Raw genomic sequence first — 16784 nt, forward strand, 5'->3', positions numbered from 1 at the left:
AGCAGCAAGTTTGGATCACTGCAAATTCCACCAAATTTTCTCTATTAGTAATAGAAATATATGTTAAAGGATCTCAGCAAATTCCTCCCATTCCTCCCAAAAAAAAATGATTTCGACAAATTCATCAATTCGAAATTTGGCGCATACCTGAAATCAAGAATCAGCAGTGGAGCATGAGCCTCTACTTCCATGTAAAGACTCAATTTCCGATCTATGTTTGGATATAAAACTCACACGATCATATCCAAACCCAAACTGCCCTGAATTGACCTGATATGAACGACGTCAATAAAAATTCAAAAGCTTGAACTTAAAATCTCTAGATCATTGGAGTGACCCACTGGGGGTTGAGTCTAAATGTTAAATTTGATGCCAGGTTACTCTATTTTAAGCTAAATCCAGGCCCAATCTGCCCACTCGTGCCCTAAGGATGTCATCAAATTGTTCAATTAACAAAAGAACTGGATAGCCTATGAATCCATCTATTCGAATCCCAACCAGGCACATTCATGGTAGGCCAGTCCAACTCTTTGAGAAATTTTGGAGTCGCGGGGTACCCAGCCCATGCAAACAAAAGGCCCAGATCGTGGATGCGAATTCGAATCATTTTGGGCTGGGCCGTTAACTTAAATGCTCAATCAGGCCCAGCCCGTAAGAACAAATGTCCGAAGCGGATTTTATGATTCTATCTAAAATTGTGGATTTTATGATTCTCTCAAAAAAAAAAAAATAGAGAAGCGTGCTTCTTGGGTGCACTGTACATCTCGCCTCAACACATTCTGCAGTCTATGGTACCAAGTGCGGCCGTACCATATCGAACCTTTCTCCTTGTCATACAATAAGGTTGTTCTCATACTTATATCTAACATATGACAAATTAAAAGAGAAATAATAACAAATATCATTATTACTTTATAATTCATAATTTTCTTTTTTCAGGAGTAACGTACATAATTAGTGAATTTTGTTGTTGAATGGCTTACTAATATTTTGGGAACCACTCACACTTAGCCGTGAATCTTTAACAATTACTGAATTTTTGAACAGTTCAGAAAATATTATGATTCTTCCCTCTTCCCTACAATGTCTTAGGAATATTTGAAACTTGATTTACTGAATCTGCGTTATCTTTTGTTGCATACGAATTATCCAGAAGTTTACAAATATTGTTTATTAGCTTCTTATATGATTAATTGTCTCCTGAAGCCGGTTCTCCCAGTTAAAAAAAAATAAAAAAACCTTCTAATCTCTTATCTCTCACATATTTCACTAATCTGTCTCTGAGTGTGCGGAGTGCGCGAGAGTCGGTGCTAAGCTGAGCGGAATGAAGGTTTACAACAGCGACTATTCTTTGGTGGGTAAGATGGAAAGTTATATTCCTTTTAGAGATCATTGAGAAAGAAACTAAAGATCAGGCCCTGATCCAACGTACATCACTTTTTAGGTAAGATTCTTAATTCTCATTAGCTTCTCAAAATAGTTCTTCATTCTTCTTTTTTTTTTGATACAAGCGGACGTTAACATCATTCTGATGCGAATACAGTTCAAAAAATTAGAATATAAAATATCATAAAATGCTCGTGGATATTCATCTCCATGGCAAGATGATCAATCTTCAATATTATTGGCAACAAACAAAACTATCCAATCTACAGCAATATTCATCTCTTGATAAATATATCAGACAGCCGATGTAGAAAATTAAAGTGTCCCAGGGACTCGTAGCTTTTCAACATGACCTGTTCATAGTATCCATTTCATTTCTATTGCATGCAGTTTGTTTTTCTATCACCGTAGGAAAAAGTGGAAATGCCGACTTTATATTGCCGACACTGGGGTAGAAGTCGGCAAATTTAAATCACCACTCTCATATGCTGATGCTTATCGCGAGCGTCGGAGGATGAAACTTTTACGACGCTTTTAAGCGTCGACGAACTCGTCTCATATGCCGCTAAAATTCACACTTACCCCGCCTTCCGTTTAGTCGAAACCCTCGCCCTCTTTCACTCCACCCCCTCTCTGAATTCCTCCCATGTCTCGTTCCTCTGTTTCTAATTGGAAACTGACTCTCCACCTCATTTAAAACCCACCCTCCCCATCCATTTCAAGCCCCAAACCGATCCCTCTTCTCCCCCTCCTCTGGCCTCTCGTCGCCGACGGTCTCCATCCTCCTCTGGCCTCTCGTCGCCGACGGTCTCCCTCCTCCTCTAGCCTCTCCGCCACTCCTCCACCTCGCTCATCCTACTCCAGTCTCTCATCATCGTCGCCGTCGCCGTCGCTGTCACCGTAGCCGTCCCTGACTAAGATCCAGCAGGAGGTCACCGATAGCGACATCGAGAGCCCGTCAACTGAGTTTCGCTAGGGTTCGTAGTAACTGGTAACTGTTCTCATCTCCTTTGCCAAATTGATCTCGAGCATTCCTTTGCCAAATTAATCCCTTACCAACTATTCTCATCACCTTTTCTACAATGCAATAGAACCGATTTGGGAAACTCTCCAACCATCGTCGAAACCTCACCATCCTATAGATACTGGTACATCATCTCTCTAATTTTTTTATGCTGTATTAACCATCCTTCCAACCTCATGGCATCATTGGTCTTTCTTTTAGAAGCATAGCATGCATATTCTCACCGTTTGATAAAATACCTGACTGATTTTTTTTTGGCAATAATGGATTGATGAATCTTAATTATACCTATACCAGTGGTGTGGATGTAATAACAATATCAGTATTAAATATTATTAAATAGAAAAAAATAATAATATTCTTTCATCGAAGCCCCTCTTTTGTATCTTGTTCTCGCTTTCTTACCTTATTCTTAGGTATGGCATTTAAGGCCTACTTCTATGCCCTTTCACTGGCTCTCCCCGGAAAATGTGTGCTGTTTAAGTAGGATTTAGATGACAATTATCATTAAAAATAATTAATGATATTATGATACCTAATACTTTAGGTCTTGCACATCGGCTTCCTCCAAAATAAATAGCAGAACTCAAATTCTTAGAGCAAAGAAATCAAAGCCTCAGTTTCTTAGAAATCAAATTCAGATACCAAGTATTTGGAAATAAACATGTCCATATTTATTCCCTTGGATCTTTATTTGGGCCAGCTTTTTCGACCCTTTTGGAGGCGTCGGTGTTCTTTTTGCGATGCATTTAAGCGTCGAGAATTGAGTAGCTTTGCATCGAGAATGTTCCATTATGCTACAGTGTATGTGACATCTATAGGATGCCTAGGAGTGGAGGGACGGCCATACACCCTACCTGAACCGAGGGTCCGAGAGACTTAGATAGAGATGATGAGATAATCTAACCTCTCCCAGTTGGTCTGTTTGTTGGAGGTAATCTTCCATCTTGTACCTCACAAAGCCGAGATTGAAGCCATTTAAAGAGAAGGATGGGCTCTTCCTTACAAAGATGAGTGCCGAAGGCAAGGAGCAACAGTGGTGGCGGTCTAGCGGCTAGTGCAATCCATTGCGAAAGCCAGAGTTCTTCTTAATGGACCACCTCCTCTTCAACTTTTTCAACATGGACAGCCTTAGCCACCTTGCCTATGCCCTGACTCAGAGGCGGACCGCCTGGGGCGCTTTTCCATGATTCCTATATATAAATTAGATTTTTTAGATAAAATTTCGTATATATAGATGTTTGGCTTCCTCTGAAATTTCTACCACCTCTAGTCACCATTCATCGTTGGAAAGTCTCTCTTCCTCTCCTTATTTTCTTCTATTTTTCTCTTATTTTCTATTCTCGATTTGAAGGCATTGTGGCAGAGGATTTATGGCCCAAACACCCCTAAGAGCCGGGTAATCTTTTAAGAAAATTTTCGTTTTGATTTTTTCTTGAACATAGGTTATGATTTTCGAGTTTTATTTACTAATTTTTTAGGAGAAAATTGGATGCTCAAAGTACTCTATTTTTTGTTAGACCATCCATATTCATTGTTCTTCCGGCACCATTCGGTCCTATCCATCACCGTCGACCGTTGAATCAAGGAGCTGTAGTTGCATCACCATAAGTGCATCCTCGACCGCCCATCTGCCAGTGCAAGGATCCCTATTTTGAGAGAAAAGGAGGATTCGAATGAATCTCCTGTTTTGCGCCCAAACCAAAAGAAGAAAGAGGAAAGAAAAAGAAAAAAAAAAAGATTTTTTCTCTCTCTCCCCTCTCTTCTTTCTTTTTCTCTCTACTTTTTCTCTTGATTTTCTCTCTAGTTTTTCTCTAAGATTTTTTCTCTTTAAAATTATGTCTCTCTAAAAATTTATTTCTTTGAGATTGATCTCAAAAAAAACTTTATTTTGATGAATTTAACTGATTTTAATAAAAAGATCATGATTTATGATTTTCAGATAATGCATCAATACCCATCTTGATCACACTATAAATCACTAGATTTAATTATCTTTGATTTTATATATACGATCGTACATCATATTTTAACAAAAAAATATTTAAATTAATTTTAATTATTTATTAATATATTTTTATATTTTTTTTGGCCCCTCGTAAAAATTGGTTGGTCCGCCCCTGCCCTGACTGAAGGTGGCATGTCAATTCTCTGTTTCTCTATGGCCCCATATAGTGCAGATATGCTTGTGTACGAAACCAAAGAGATATTATTTAAGACTTCATCTGTTTAAATCTTAGCATACTCACTCTCCAGAAGGATATATATATATATATATATATATATAGGTGGCATGTCAATTCTCTGTTTCTCTATGCCCCATATAGTGCAGATATGCTTGTGTACGAAACCAAAGAGATATTATTTAAGACTTCATCTGTTTAAATCTTAGCATACTCACTCTCCAGAAGGATATATATATATATATATATATATATATATACTGTAGCATTCTTAAGTCCAAGTGAGACCATAAGTTGAGCTTATTTTATTAATATTTATAACAATTGAAATCCTCATTTGAAAAAGTTAGATAAAAAATATTATTTATATTCCATTTCATTATGTCAATATCTCCCATGCAATCAATGTAAGATCAAACACATGCCTATATAAATCCTCACATCATTTATTAGATTTTTCTAACCAAAAAAAAAAAAGTGACATAAAGCTCCAATAATTGGAATGTGATTTAGCTTTGCGCATGCACATTATTAATTTCTAATAAGATATTGGCTCGTCAAACGTTTTCATTGCGCTAGCAAAGCCAGACATATAGCACTACACACAGCAAGGCCTCTCTAGCTTGTAGCAGGACAACATGTCATCTATACAAATATATAGCATATATAGACACACACACCCCCCACACGCACACACCCCCGCTGCAACTTCCCCAAGTCCAATTGAGGCCGTGGGTTAAGTCCATTTTATGAATATTTATAACAACTCATGATCTTATTTAAAAGTTTAAAAAATATTATTTAGGTTCTATTTCTTCATGTCAGTATGCTCAGTACAACTAATGTGAGGTTAAATATATGTCCTTACCTCACTTATCAGATTTTTATAACAAAAAAAAAAAAGAAAAAAAAAAGACACAAAGCTCCAATATATAATTGATAACAATAAAATTTAGCATTACGCATGCACATTATTTATAGAAAGATAATGGTTCGATCGTCAAAGGTTCTTATTGTGCCAGCAAAGCCAGATATATAACAGTACACACATATGGCGAGGCCTCTCTAGCTAGTAGCAGGATTTCATGTCATGCAGGCAGATACCAGCATCAAGTCAAAATTACACACACGTGCCGCATATATACCATACATAGCGTCTAAGGAAGCCTCTTATTAGTATATGTATATAAACCCCATGCATCCTGCTGCAGCACGGCAACCCTCTCTAGTCAGTGGATGGTGGCTTGTGAGGTGGCTTGTAAGGTCCCGGCGGCTTCACGTGCACCGGTGGCTTCTCATACGGTTTGGGCTTAGGCTCGGGGATGTGGCCGTCGCCGTCCTTGGCATCGGAGAGAGTCGGCGGCTTGTGTCCACCTCCTCCACTGGGAGGCTTGTGTCCACCTCCACTAGGAGGCTTCTCCGCGTTGGCAAGAGTTGGTGGTTTGTGTCCGGGTGGCGGCAATTTAGGGCCTACAGGTTTTTGGATGGGAGTTGGTGGCTCCTTCTCGGGGGGCTGGTAGCCAGCGTCGGAGGGAGTGGTGAGAGCCACCACTCCAACGAGAAGGGCTAGAAGGAGGTATTTTGGTAACATGGCTTTTGTTTAGTCTGGGAGTTTTTGCGTGTTGGAGCCATGAAATGGGGTGGGGGTGTATTTATAGGCGTTTTGGGCCATGGACCTCTGGGTTGCATGAGAGTTGGAAGGTAGGTGGTGGATATCGAGAGCGGCCGACTTCTAAGACTTTTACGATACGGGATGCGTAAGTTGTCAAAAGACGGCTATCATTGTTAGTTAAGACGAAAAAAGTAGTACATTGAAAAAATTATAGACTTGTTCGGCGCCGGGTTGGTGCAGCAGACAGGAATTCAATAGATGTTTTTTGTTTAGTTACACGTGTAAACCTTGTGTCTCATCCAGACCAGATGCAGAACCTCTATATATCGACAACTTGATGCATGACATCTGAATACATGTCATAGCAGTGTTATTACATCTGTGATTAATGTGTGAGAGTATACATATGGATGATTAAGACCATAGAAAAGAAAAACTAGTGGCCGCAATCCACATCAGATGAATGCACTTCCCTGTCTGGTTCGTGATTCAACAAAGGTTAAAGATATCATAATATATTTATCCCTTAAAAGAGAAGGTGTATATAGAATATTTCAATAAGTTTTCTGCATTAATTGGAAGAGGCTTACAAGTAATCGATCGACGTTGGTGAAAGCTTACATAGTAAGAAGAGATTTTGGTATGCTAAATAATTTTTTTTTTGGTAAAGGTTTGCCAAATAGTTTAAAAGAAATTATTCCTCCTTTGTGTCTTAACAAGTGTTGGGTGGCTATATCCTCCCATTCCATCAATACACACACACACGCACACACAAGTGGCCGGGTTTGGAATTTTTTTTTGACTTAGAACTGAAGGGAATCGGCTAGCTTCATAATAAAGGTAGGGACGTAGGCCCGGGGACGAAACCGTAGCTTTGGTACGTCCTAGTAGCCTGGTTTCATGCCTTTATCTCTGATTTCCTCTCCCACTGTATCGTGTCAACAATTTGCGGACAGTGGTCCCCAGGGGTTCGGCTGGTCTATCCCTCCTTTCAACACTATGGACCATGCGGCCGAAATCTATCCCCCTGAAAGAAACGATAACGGAACAGGGGCGTTTCACAAGGCCAAAACCTCTCCCAGTGGGAATCACTTTCACTGGAGTCAAAAGGCACGTCTTGTCCATTCTCTCTCCCTCCTTTTTCCACGTAGCAGTTGCAGGTGCTTCCATTATTCAAAAGGTAGCACCAAGTATTCTCGTCTTCTCGCTGATACTTTCAAAGTACTAGATTTGGAGCCGTCCGCTAGATTATGTTCTGCAAAGTGGATATGATTGTTTTTTTAACAATATATGCGCTTCAAACCTAGACTATAGAATCATCTCAGTAGGTAGAAATTATGTGATGATGATGGACAAACTTTTTGCTATTTATATGTTACATTTCGGAGTTTATTGTTATAAGTTGGTACGGAGCATCACTCTTTCAGTATACATCCCTTCGTAGGCATGAAGTGGTGGGTTGGTTGCCTCAAATTGAGACCGGTAAAGTCCGGTACCATCTGTCAACCCACAATGAACCTGATGTCATTACTAACGCACCTCAATCAGTACTTTCTCCTCATCAACGCCCGTAAATTTTTGAGAAATCTAATGTCATACCCTGACACGATAGCCCGAGCTAGAGGTATGACAGGTGATCGCATATCTTTAGAATTTAATCCCACATGATTTGCAAGATCTATTTTTTTATTTATATATATTTATATCAATCCAAATTTAAACAGTGATAATAAAAATAATTCTAAAATATATTTATTTAATAATATTGGGCAGTGAATAAAGCATATCCGGTCTTTCCTAGCAAAAATACATTGTGATTTGTGTGATTTGTATGATCAATCCTCTTAATCATGCTCTGATGGATCATGATCAAGAAGAAGAATTTCAGCAAGTGTCATGCTTATCTCTCAAGATTGGCCATCTGCCCTCCTTCAAATCAATCTCGTTCTTGGACAACGCAGGATGACGTGCTCCGTCGACTCATCCCTTTTCTCTATAATGCCTTTAACAACTACTGAATTTTTGAACGGCTCAGAAAATGTTATGATTCTTCCCCCTCCCCTACAATGTTTTAGGAATATTTGAAACTTGATTTACTGAATCTGTGTTATCTTTCATTGTACACGAATTATCCAGAAGTTTACTAATATTGTGTATCAACTTCCCGTATGATTAAAGTTATATTCCTTTAAGAGATCATTGAGAAAGAAACTAAGGATCAGGCTCCGATCCAACGTACGTCACTTTATAAGTAAGATTCTGGATTCTCATTAGCTTCTCAAAATAGTCCTCTAGTTTTTCAACGTGACCTGTTCATGGTATCCATTTCATTTCTATTGCATGCAGTTTCTTCTCCTATGTGGCATCTATAGGATGCCTAGGAGTGGAGCAGCGTCTCTATGCTCAACCCGAACCGAGAGGCTTAGATTGAGATGATGGGATAATCCAACCTCTCCCAGTTGGTCAGTTTCTTGGAGGTCATCTTCCATTGTACCTCACAAAGCCGAGAATATTGAAGCCGTTTAAAGAGAAGGATGCGGGCTCTTCCTTACGAAGATGGGTGCCAAAGGCAAGGACCAACAGCGGCGGCGGCCTGAGGGCTAGTGCAATCCACTGCGAAAGCTAGGGCCCTCCTCAATGGACCACCTCCTCTTCAACTTTTTCAACACGGACAGCCTCAGCTACCTTGACTATATATATGCCCAAACTGGAGATGGCATGTCAATGCTCTGTTTCTCTATGGCCCCACAGAGTGCAGATATGCTTGTGGCTACCAAGGAACTCATCTAGAAGGAGTGAAGGACTAATCAAAAGGTATTATTTAAGTCACTTCATATTCTGTTTAAATCTTAGCATACTCACTCTAGAAGGATATCCACACACACACACACATATATATATATGCTGCAGCATCCTTGTGTCCAAGTGAGACCATTAGTTGAATGCATTTTATTAACATTTATAACAATTTAAGATTTCATTTAAAAAACTAGATAGAAAATATCATTTAAATTTTATTTTTTTATGTTAATATCTTCCGTACAACCAACATAAGATTAAACACATGCATACAAAGATCCTCACATCATTTATTGGATTTTTTCAACAAAAAAAAATAAAAAAAAGACACAAAGCTCCAATAATTTAGCATGACACATGCACACTATTTCTAATAAGATAATGGCCCGTCAAAGGTTCTCATTGTGCTAGCAAAGCCACAGCGAGGCCTTTCTAGCTCATAGCAAGACATCGTGTCATGCATATATATATATATATATATATATATATATATATATATATATATATATATATATAGACACACACACATGCTGCAGCATCTTTAAGTCTAATTGAGACCATGAGTTAAATCTATTTTTGTTAATATTTATATTAACTCATGACCTCATTTGAAAAAGCTAATTAGAAAATATTATTTAAAATCTATTTCTTAATGCCAGTATCTCCACTACAACTAATGTAAGATTTTGTAAAAAGTCTAATTGAGACCATGACTAAACATATGCCTACATACGTCCTTACATCGTTTGCTGGACTTTTGTAACCAAAAAAAAATAAAAAAAGAAGATACAAAGCTCCAATAATCGATAACAATATAATTTAGCATTACGTATGCACATTATTTCTGGTGAGATAATGGCTTATCAAAGATTTTCATTGTGCTAGCAAAGCCAGACACACAGCAGTACACATAGCGAGGCCTCTCTAGCTGGTAGCAGGATATCATGTCACGCATACAGATACCAGCATCAAGTTAAAATTATCACACACATGCCGCATATATACTATACATAGACGTCTAAGGAAGCCTCTTATTTGTAGATATATAAACCCCATGCACCCTGCTGCAGCACAGCAACCCTCTCTAGTCAGTGGATGGTGGCTTGTGAGGTGGCTTGTAAGGTCCTGGCGGCTTCACGTGCACCGGTGGCTTCTCATACGGTTTGGGCTTAGGCTCGGGCATGTGGCCGTCGCCGTCCTTGGCGTCGGAGAGAGTCGGCGGCTTGTGTCCACCTCCTCCACTAGGAGGCTTCTTCGCGTCGGCAAGAGTTGGTGGTTTGTGTCCGGGTGGCGGCAATTTAGGGCCTACAGGTTTTTGGATGGGAGTTGGTGGCTCCTTCTCCGGGGGCTGGTAGCCAGCGTCGGAGGGAGTGGCGAGAGCCACCACTCCAACGAGAAGGGCTAGAAGGAGGTATTTTGGTAACATGGCTTTTGTTTAGTCTGGGAGTTTTTGTGTGCTGGAGCCATGAAATGGGGTGGGGGTGTATTTATAGGCGTTTTGGGTCATGGGCATCTGGGTTGCAGGTAGGTGGTGGAATAAACAATATCGAGAGCGGCCGACTTCTAAGACTTTTACGATACGGGGTGCATAAGTTGTCAAAAGACAGCTATCATTGTTTCAAACGAGGAAAGTGGTACTTGAAAAAATTATAGACTTGTTTGGCGCCGGGTTGGTGCAGCAGAAAGGAATTCAATAGATGTTTTTTGTTTCGTTACAGGTGTAACCCTTGTGTCTCATCCAGACCAGATGCAGAACCTCTATATATCAACAACTTGATACATGACATCTGAATACTTGTCATACTATTGTTACTACATATGTGATTAATGTGTGAGAGTATACGTATGGATGATTAAGACCACAGAAAAGAAAAACTAGTGAACGCAATCCTCATCAGATGAATGCACTTCCCTGTCTGGTTGGTGATTCAACAGAGGTTAAAGATATCATAATATATTTATCCCTCAAAAGAAAAGATGTATATAGAATATTTCAATAAGTTTTTCCCATTAATTGGAAGAGGCTTACAATTTATCGACGTTGGTGAAAGCTTACATGGTAAGAGGAGATTTTGGTATGCCAAATAATTTAAGACAGATCATTCCTCCTTTATGCCTTAACAGTACATGTTCAAACAAAAAGCAAAAAAAAAAAGAAAAGAAGCAAGTAGAGAATTTCTTTGGTGCACTTAGATCTGCCCAACAGAATTGCAGTGCATGTACATGACTCTCTTATCAGTCATAATTTGCAACTTGTCCAACGCCAATTATCACTGGGATATTGATCAGAGAAATAACCTTCAATAAAAATATTTCACATTATAATTCGAGAGAGAATATCATCTAATTAATTCTCTTTTCACTATTCAAAATTCTAACATATATTTACAAGTGGCAGGGTTTAGAATTTTTTGACTCAGAGCTGAAGGGCCGACTAGCTTCATAACAAAGGAAGGGAAGAATCTAGTGGACGAAACCGTAGCTTTAATGCGTCCTGGTCTCTTGTCTTTATCTCGGATTTCCTTTTTCCCAGGGTATCGTGTCAGCAATCTGTGGGCAGTGGCCCCAAGGGTTCGGCTGGTCTATCCCTCCTTTCCACACTATGGACATCAATTGCTGCCGAAATCTATCCCCGTGAATTTTTTTTTTTTTGGTACCACGGTTACACCACTCTACACGATAGCTGCCCAAAAAATTAAAATTATAAAATATTTTATAAAACTGATGAGTAATCTTTATCCTGCCATCAAATTCAATCTTCAAAATATTCTACTATATATATATATATATATATCAAATTCAATCTTCAAAATATTCTACTATATATATATACACACACACACACCCACGCACGCACGATAGCTGCTCAAAAATTAAAATTATAAAATATTTTATAAAACTGATGAGTAATCTTTATCCTGTCATCAAATTCAATCTTCAAAATACTCTACTATATATATATATATATATATATATATATATATATATATATATATATATATATATGATGCAATACAATCTGTCGTTCTATTCATTTCTTGTAAATATGCTGAACCAATACCATAATAAAATTATGAAGAGCAGTTTAAATATCATAGAGGAGCGAATGGGCTTTCAGTTGCTTCGTATTATTCTGCATCCATCCAATAACATTGACAGAGTCTCTCTTAATGAAATTTTTTTTTGTTCATAGCTTTTATCTAACAAAGATAATATCCGTCCAAATGACATGAAACTCAATTCCTGAGACTGAAGATTCGATGAGATGAGAGCTCTCGTCGCAATAATCTGGCATCCAGATCTTGGATGATAAAATCTGCACCATCCTTACTATCTCTGATACTGGCGTTAAAATTTATCTTGATAAATCTTGAAGGAGGGGGCTCACAAAAAATGGAAATAATCCTCCGCATCGCTGCATGCAGAGGTGGCATGAGAGTTCTAGAGAACGGGGACATGAAGGAATGAGCCAGCAACATCGAAATGACTGTACTTTATAGCCAAATAGATAATTCTCTCCAGCACCTGATGTACAGGAATCACCTCGTTTTTGAAGACCAAGTTGTTTTAATTTGGAAAGCTAGATCTGATAGATGATATAAATCATTTTGCCCCTCCAAGTGGATGTCATCCTCTTAGTTATACTCTAACGGATCACGGGTAGGAAGGACTCCAGCCAAATGTCACTGCTTGCATCCCAAGACTGACCATCTGCCCTCCTCTAAATCAGCCTTACCCTCCAACAACAATGCAGGATGGTGTACTCTGTCGACTCATCCCCTTCCCTATAATGTCTTTAAAAATTACTGAATTTTTTAACGGTTTAGAAAATATTATGATTCTTCCCCCTTCCCTACAATGTCTTAAGAATATTTGAAACTTAATTTACTGAATCTGTGTTATCTCTCATTGTATACGAATTATCCAGAAGTTTACTAATATTGTGTGTCAACTTCCCATATGATTAATTGTCTCCTGATGCCGGTTCTCCTAATAAAAAAATAAGGCCTTCTAATCTCTCACATGTTTCATTAATCTCTCTCTCTCTCTCTATGTGCGCACTGTGTGAGAGACTGTGCTGAGCTGAGCCAAATGAAGGTTTACAACAACGAATATTCTTTGGCGGGTAAGATGGAAAGGTATATTCCTTGAAGAGATCATTGAGAAAGAAACTAAAGATCATCCTCCGACCCAACGTACATCACTTTTTAGGTAAGATTCCGGATTTTCATAATTAGCTTTTCAAAATAGTCCTCTAGTTTTTCAACGTGACCTCTCTTTCTTCTTCTTCTTCTTTTCTTTTCTTCTTCTTTTTTTTTTTTTTTTTTTTTTTGTACAAAACGTGACCTGCTTTATTTCTATTGCATGCAGTTTCTTCTCCTATGTGGCATTTTCTACAGGATGCCTAGGAGTGGAGCTGGAACGGCCATATGCCCTACCCAAACCGAGGGGCTTAGATTGAGATGATGGGATAATCCAACCTCTCCCAGCGTTGGTCTGTTTCTTGGAGGTAATCTTCCATCTTGTACCTCACAAAGCTGAGATTGAAGCCGTTTAAAGAGAAGGACGGGCTCTTCCTTACGAAGATGGGTGCCGAAGGCAAGGGTACAGTGGCGGCGGTCTAGCGGCTAGTGCAATCCACTGCAAAAGCCAGGGTCCTTCTCAATGGACCACCTCCTCTTCAACTCTTTCAACATAGACAGCCTCAGCCACCTTGACTAGCTATGCCCAGATTGAGAATGGCATGTCAGTGCACTGTATCTCTATGACCCCACAGAGTGCAGATATGCTTGCGGCGACCAAAGAACTTGTACTAACCAAAATGGTATATTTAAGTCTCTTCATCTTCTGTTTAAATCTTAGCATACTCTCTCTCTCTCTCTCTCTCTCTCTCTCTCTCTGTCTCTCTCTCTCTCTCTCTATATATATATATGCGCTGCAGCATCCTCGAGCCCAAGTGAGGCCATGTGTTTGTTGAATCCATTTTATTAACATTTATAACAATTCAAGGCTTCATTTGAAAAAACTAGTTAGGGGATATTATTTAGATTCGATTTCTTTATGTCATTTCTTTATCCTATCTAGGACTACATAGGTCCTCTCACCACTTGTTCGATTTTTTTAACAAAATAAATATATAGACACACAGCGCCAATAATTGACAAGAATATAATTTAGCATCACGCATGCACATTATTTCTAGAAAGATAATGGCTCGTCAAAGGTTCTCATTGTGCTAGCAAAGCCAGAAATACAGCAGTACACATATATAGCGAGGCCTCCCTAGCTGGTAGCAGGATATCATGTCGTGCATGCAGATACCAGCATCAAGTCAAAATTACACACACATGCCGCATGTATACCATACATATCGTCTAAGGAAGCCTCTTATTTGTGTGTATATATATATATATAAACCCCATGCATCCTGCTGCAGCACAGCAACCCTCTCTAGTCAGTGGATGGTGGCTTGTGAGGTGGCTTGTAAGGTCCTGGCGGCTTCACGTGCACCGGTGGCTTCTCATACGGTTTGGGCTTAGGCTCGGGGATGTGGCCGTCGCCGTCCTTGGCATCGGAGAGAGTCGGCGGCTTGTGTCCACCTCCTCCACTAGGAGGCTTGTGTCCACCTCCACTAGGAGGCTTCTCCGCGTCGGCAAGAGTTGGTGGTTTGTGTCCGGGTGGCGGGAATTTAGGGCCTACAGGTTTTTGGATAGGAGTTGGTGGCTCCTTCTCCGGGGGCTGGTAGCCAGCGTCGGAGGGAGTGGCGAGAGCCACCACTCCAACGAGAAGGGCTAGAAGGAGGTATTTTGGTAACATGGCTTTTGTTTAGTCTGGGAGTTTTTGTGTGTTGGAGCCATGAAATGGGATGGGGGGTATTTATAGGCATTTTGGGCCATGGACATCTGGGTGCATGAGAGTTGGAAAGGTCGGTGGTGGAATGGATGATATCGAGAGCGGCCGACTTCTAAGACTTTTGCGGTACGGGGTGCATAAGTTGTCAAAAGACAGCTATCATTGTTTCACACGAGGAAAGCAGTACATTGAAAAAATTGTAGGCGGGTTTGGCGCCGGACAGGGAATTCAGTAGATGTTTTTTTTTTTTTTTTTTTTGGTATGTCTCGTCCAGCCCAGATGAAGAACCTTCATCAACAACTTGATACATGACATCTGAATACATGTCATACTAGTGTTGCTACGTACATATGTGATTAATGTAAGAGAGTATACGTATGGATGATTAAGACCATAGAAAAGAAAAACTAGTGGCCACAATCCTCAGCAGATGAATGCACTTTCCTCTCTGGCTGGTGATTCAACAGAGGTTAAAAATATCATAATATATTTATCCCCCAAAAGAAAAGATGTATATAGAATTTTTCAATAAGTTCTCCGCATTAATTGGAAGAAAGCTTACATGGTAATAAGAGATTTTGGTATGCGAAATAATTTAAGAGAGATTATTCCTCCTTTATATCTTAACAGTACATGTTCAAACAAAAATCCAAAAAAAAAAAAAAAAAGAATCAGGTAGAGAATTTCTCTGGTGCACTTAGATCTGCACAACAGAATTGCAGTGCATGTACATGACTCTCTTATCAGTCACAATTTGCAACTTGTACAACGCCGATTATCACTGGGATCGATATTGATCAGAGAAATTCCCTGCAATAAAAATATTTCACATTATAATTCGAGAGAGAATTATATCATCTAATTAATTCTCTTTTCACTATTCAAATTTCTAACATATATTTACAAGTGGCAGGTTTTAGAATTTTTTGACTCAGAACTGAAGCGCCGACTAACAACGGTAGGGAAGAATCTAGGGGACGAAACCGCCGACTAACAACGGTAGGGAAGAATCTAGGGGACGAAACCGTAGCTTGAGTACGTCCTACTGGCCTGGTTTCTTGTCTTTATCTCTGATTTCCTTTTTCCCAGGGTATCGTGTCGACAATTTGTGGACAGTGGTCCCAAGGGTTCGGCTGGCCAATTCCTCCTTTCAACACCATGGACCATGCGGCCGAGATCTATCCCCGTGAAACAAACGACAACGGAACAGGGGCGTTTCACAGGGCCAAAACCTCTCCCAGTGGGAATCACTTTCACTGGAGTCAAAAGGCACGGCTCGTCCATTCTCTTTCTCCCTCTTTTTTCCACGTAGCAGTTGCAGGTGCTTCCAGTATTCAAAAGGTAGCACTAAGTATTCTCATCTTCTCGCCAATGCATTCAAAGTACTACAGATTTTGAGCCGTCTGCTAGATTTTGTTCTGCAAAGAGGATATGATTGTTTTTTTAACAATTAATATATGCGCTTCGGACCTAGACTATAGAATCATCTCAGTAGGTAGAAGTTATATGATCATGATGGTCAAACTTTTTGCTATTTATATGCTACATTTCGGATTTTATTATCATAAGTTGGCATGGAGCATCACTCTTTCAGTATACATCCCTTCATAGGCATGAAGTGGTGGGTTGGTTGCCTCAAATTGAGACCTGTAAAGTCCAGTACCATCTGTCAACCTATAATGAACTTGATATCATTGCAAAGACAACTCAATCAATATTCTATCGTCATCAACACCTAAAAGTTTTTGAGAAACCTAATGTCATACCCTGACACGGTAGTCCCAGCTGGAGATACGGCAGATGGTCACACATCTCTAGAAATTAATCCCGCAGGATCTGCAAGATCTATATTTTCATTTATACATATTCATATCAATTCAAATTCAGACAGTAATATTGTGGACGGTCAAGCCAAGCTCGTGAGGTC

At 39.5% G+C, this 16784-nt stretch overlaps 2 long non-coding RNA genes across 5 annotated transcripts; both read left to right on the top strand.

Annotated features, from left to right (window-relative positions):
* Positions 1-1901: 1901 nt before the first annotated feature.
* On the top strand, positions 1902-10212 carry LOC140854300 (uncharacterized). 4 transcript variants are annotated; one of them, XR_012137445.1, is made up of 4 exons: positions 1902-2377; positions 2478-2534; positions 8384-8456; positions 8552-10212. It is a non-coding gene; the product is annotated as an uncharacterized lncRNA (long non-coding RNA). The 4 variants fall into 4 exon arrangements; XR_012137444.1 differs by having other exon boundaries at positions 1902-2534; XR_012137446.1 differs by lacking the exon at positions 2478-2534.
* A 1810-nt stretch (positions 10213-12022) lies between these two features.
* Positions 12023-14342, top strand: LOC140854301 (uncharacterized). The gene is made up of 2 exons (XR_012137448.1): positions 12023-13216; positions 13376-14342. It is a non-coding gene; the product is annotated as an uncharacterized lncRNA (long non-coding RNA).
* The last annotated feature ends 2442 nt before the right edge of the window (positions 14343-16784 follow it).

The sequence above is a fragment of the Elaeis guineensis genome, chromosome 16 (assembly GCF_000442705.2).
Source record: "Elaeis guineensis isolate ETL-2024a chromosome 16, EG11, whole genome shotgun sequence".
Lineage (NCBI taxonomy): Eukaryota > Viridiplantae > Streptophyta > Magnoliopsida > Arecales > Arecaceae > Elaeis > Elaeis guineensis.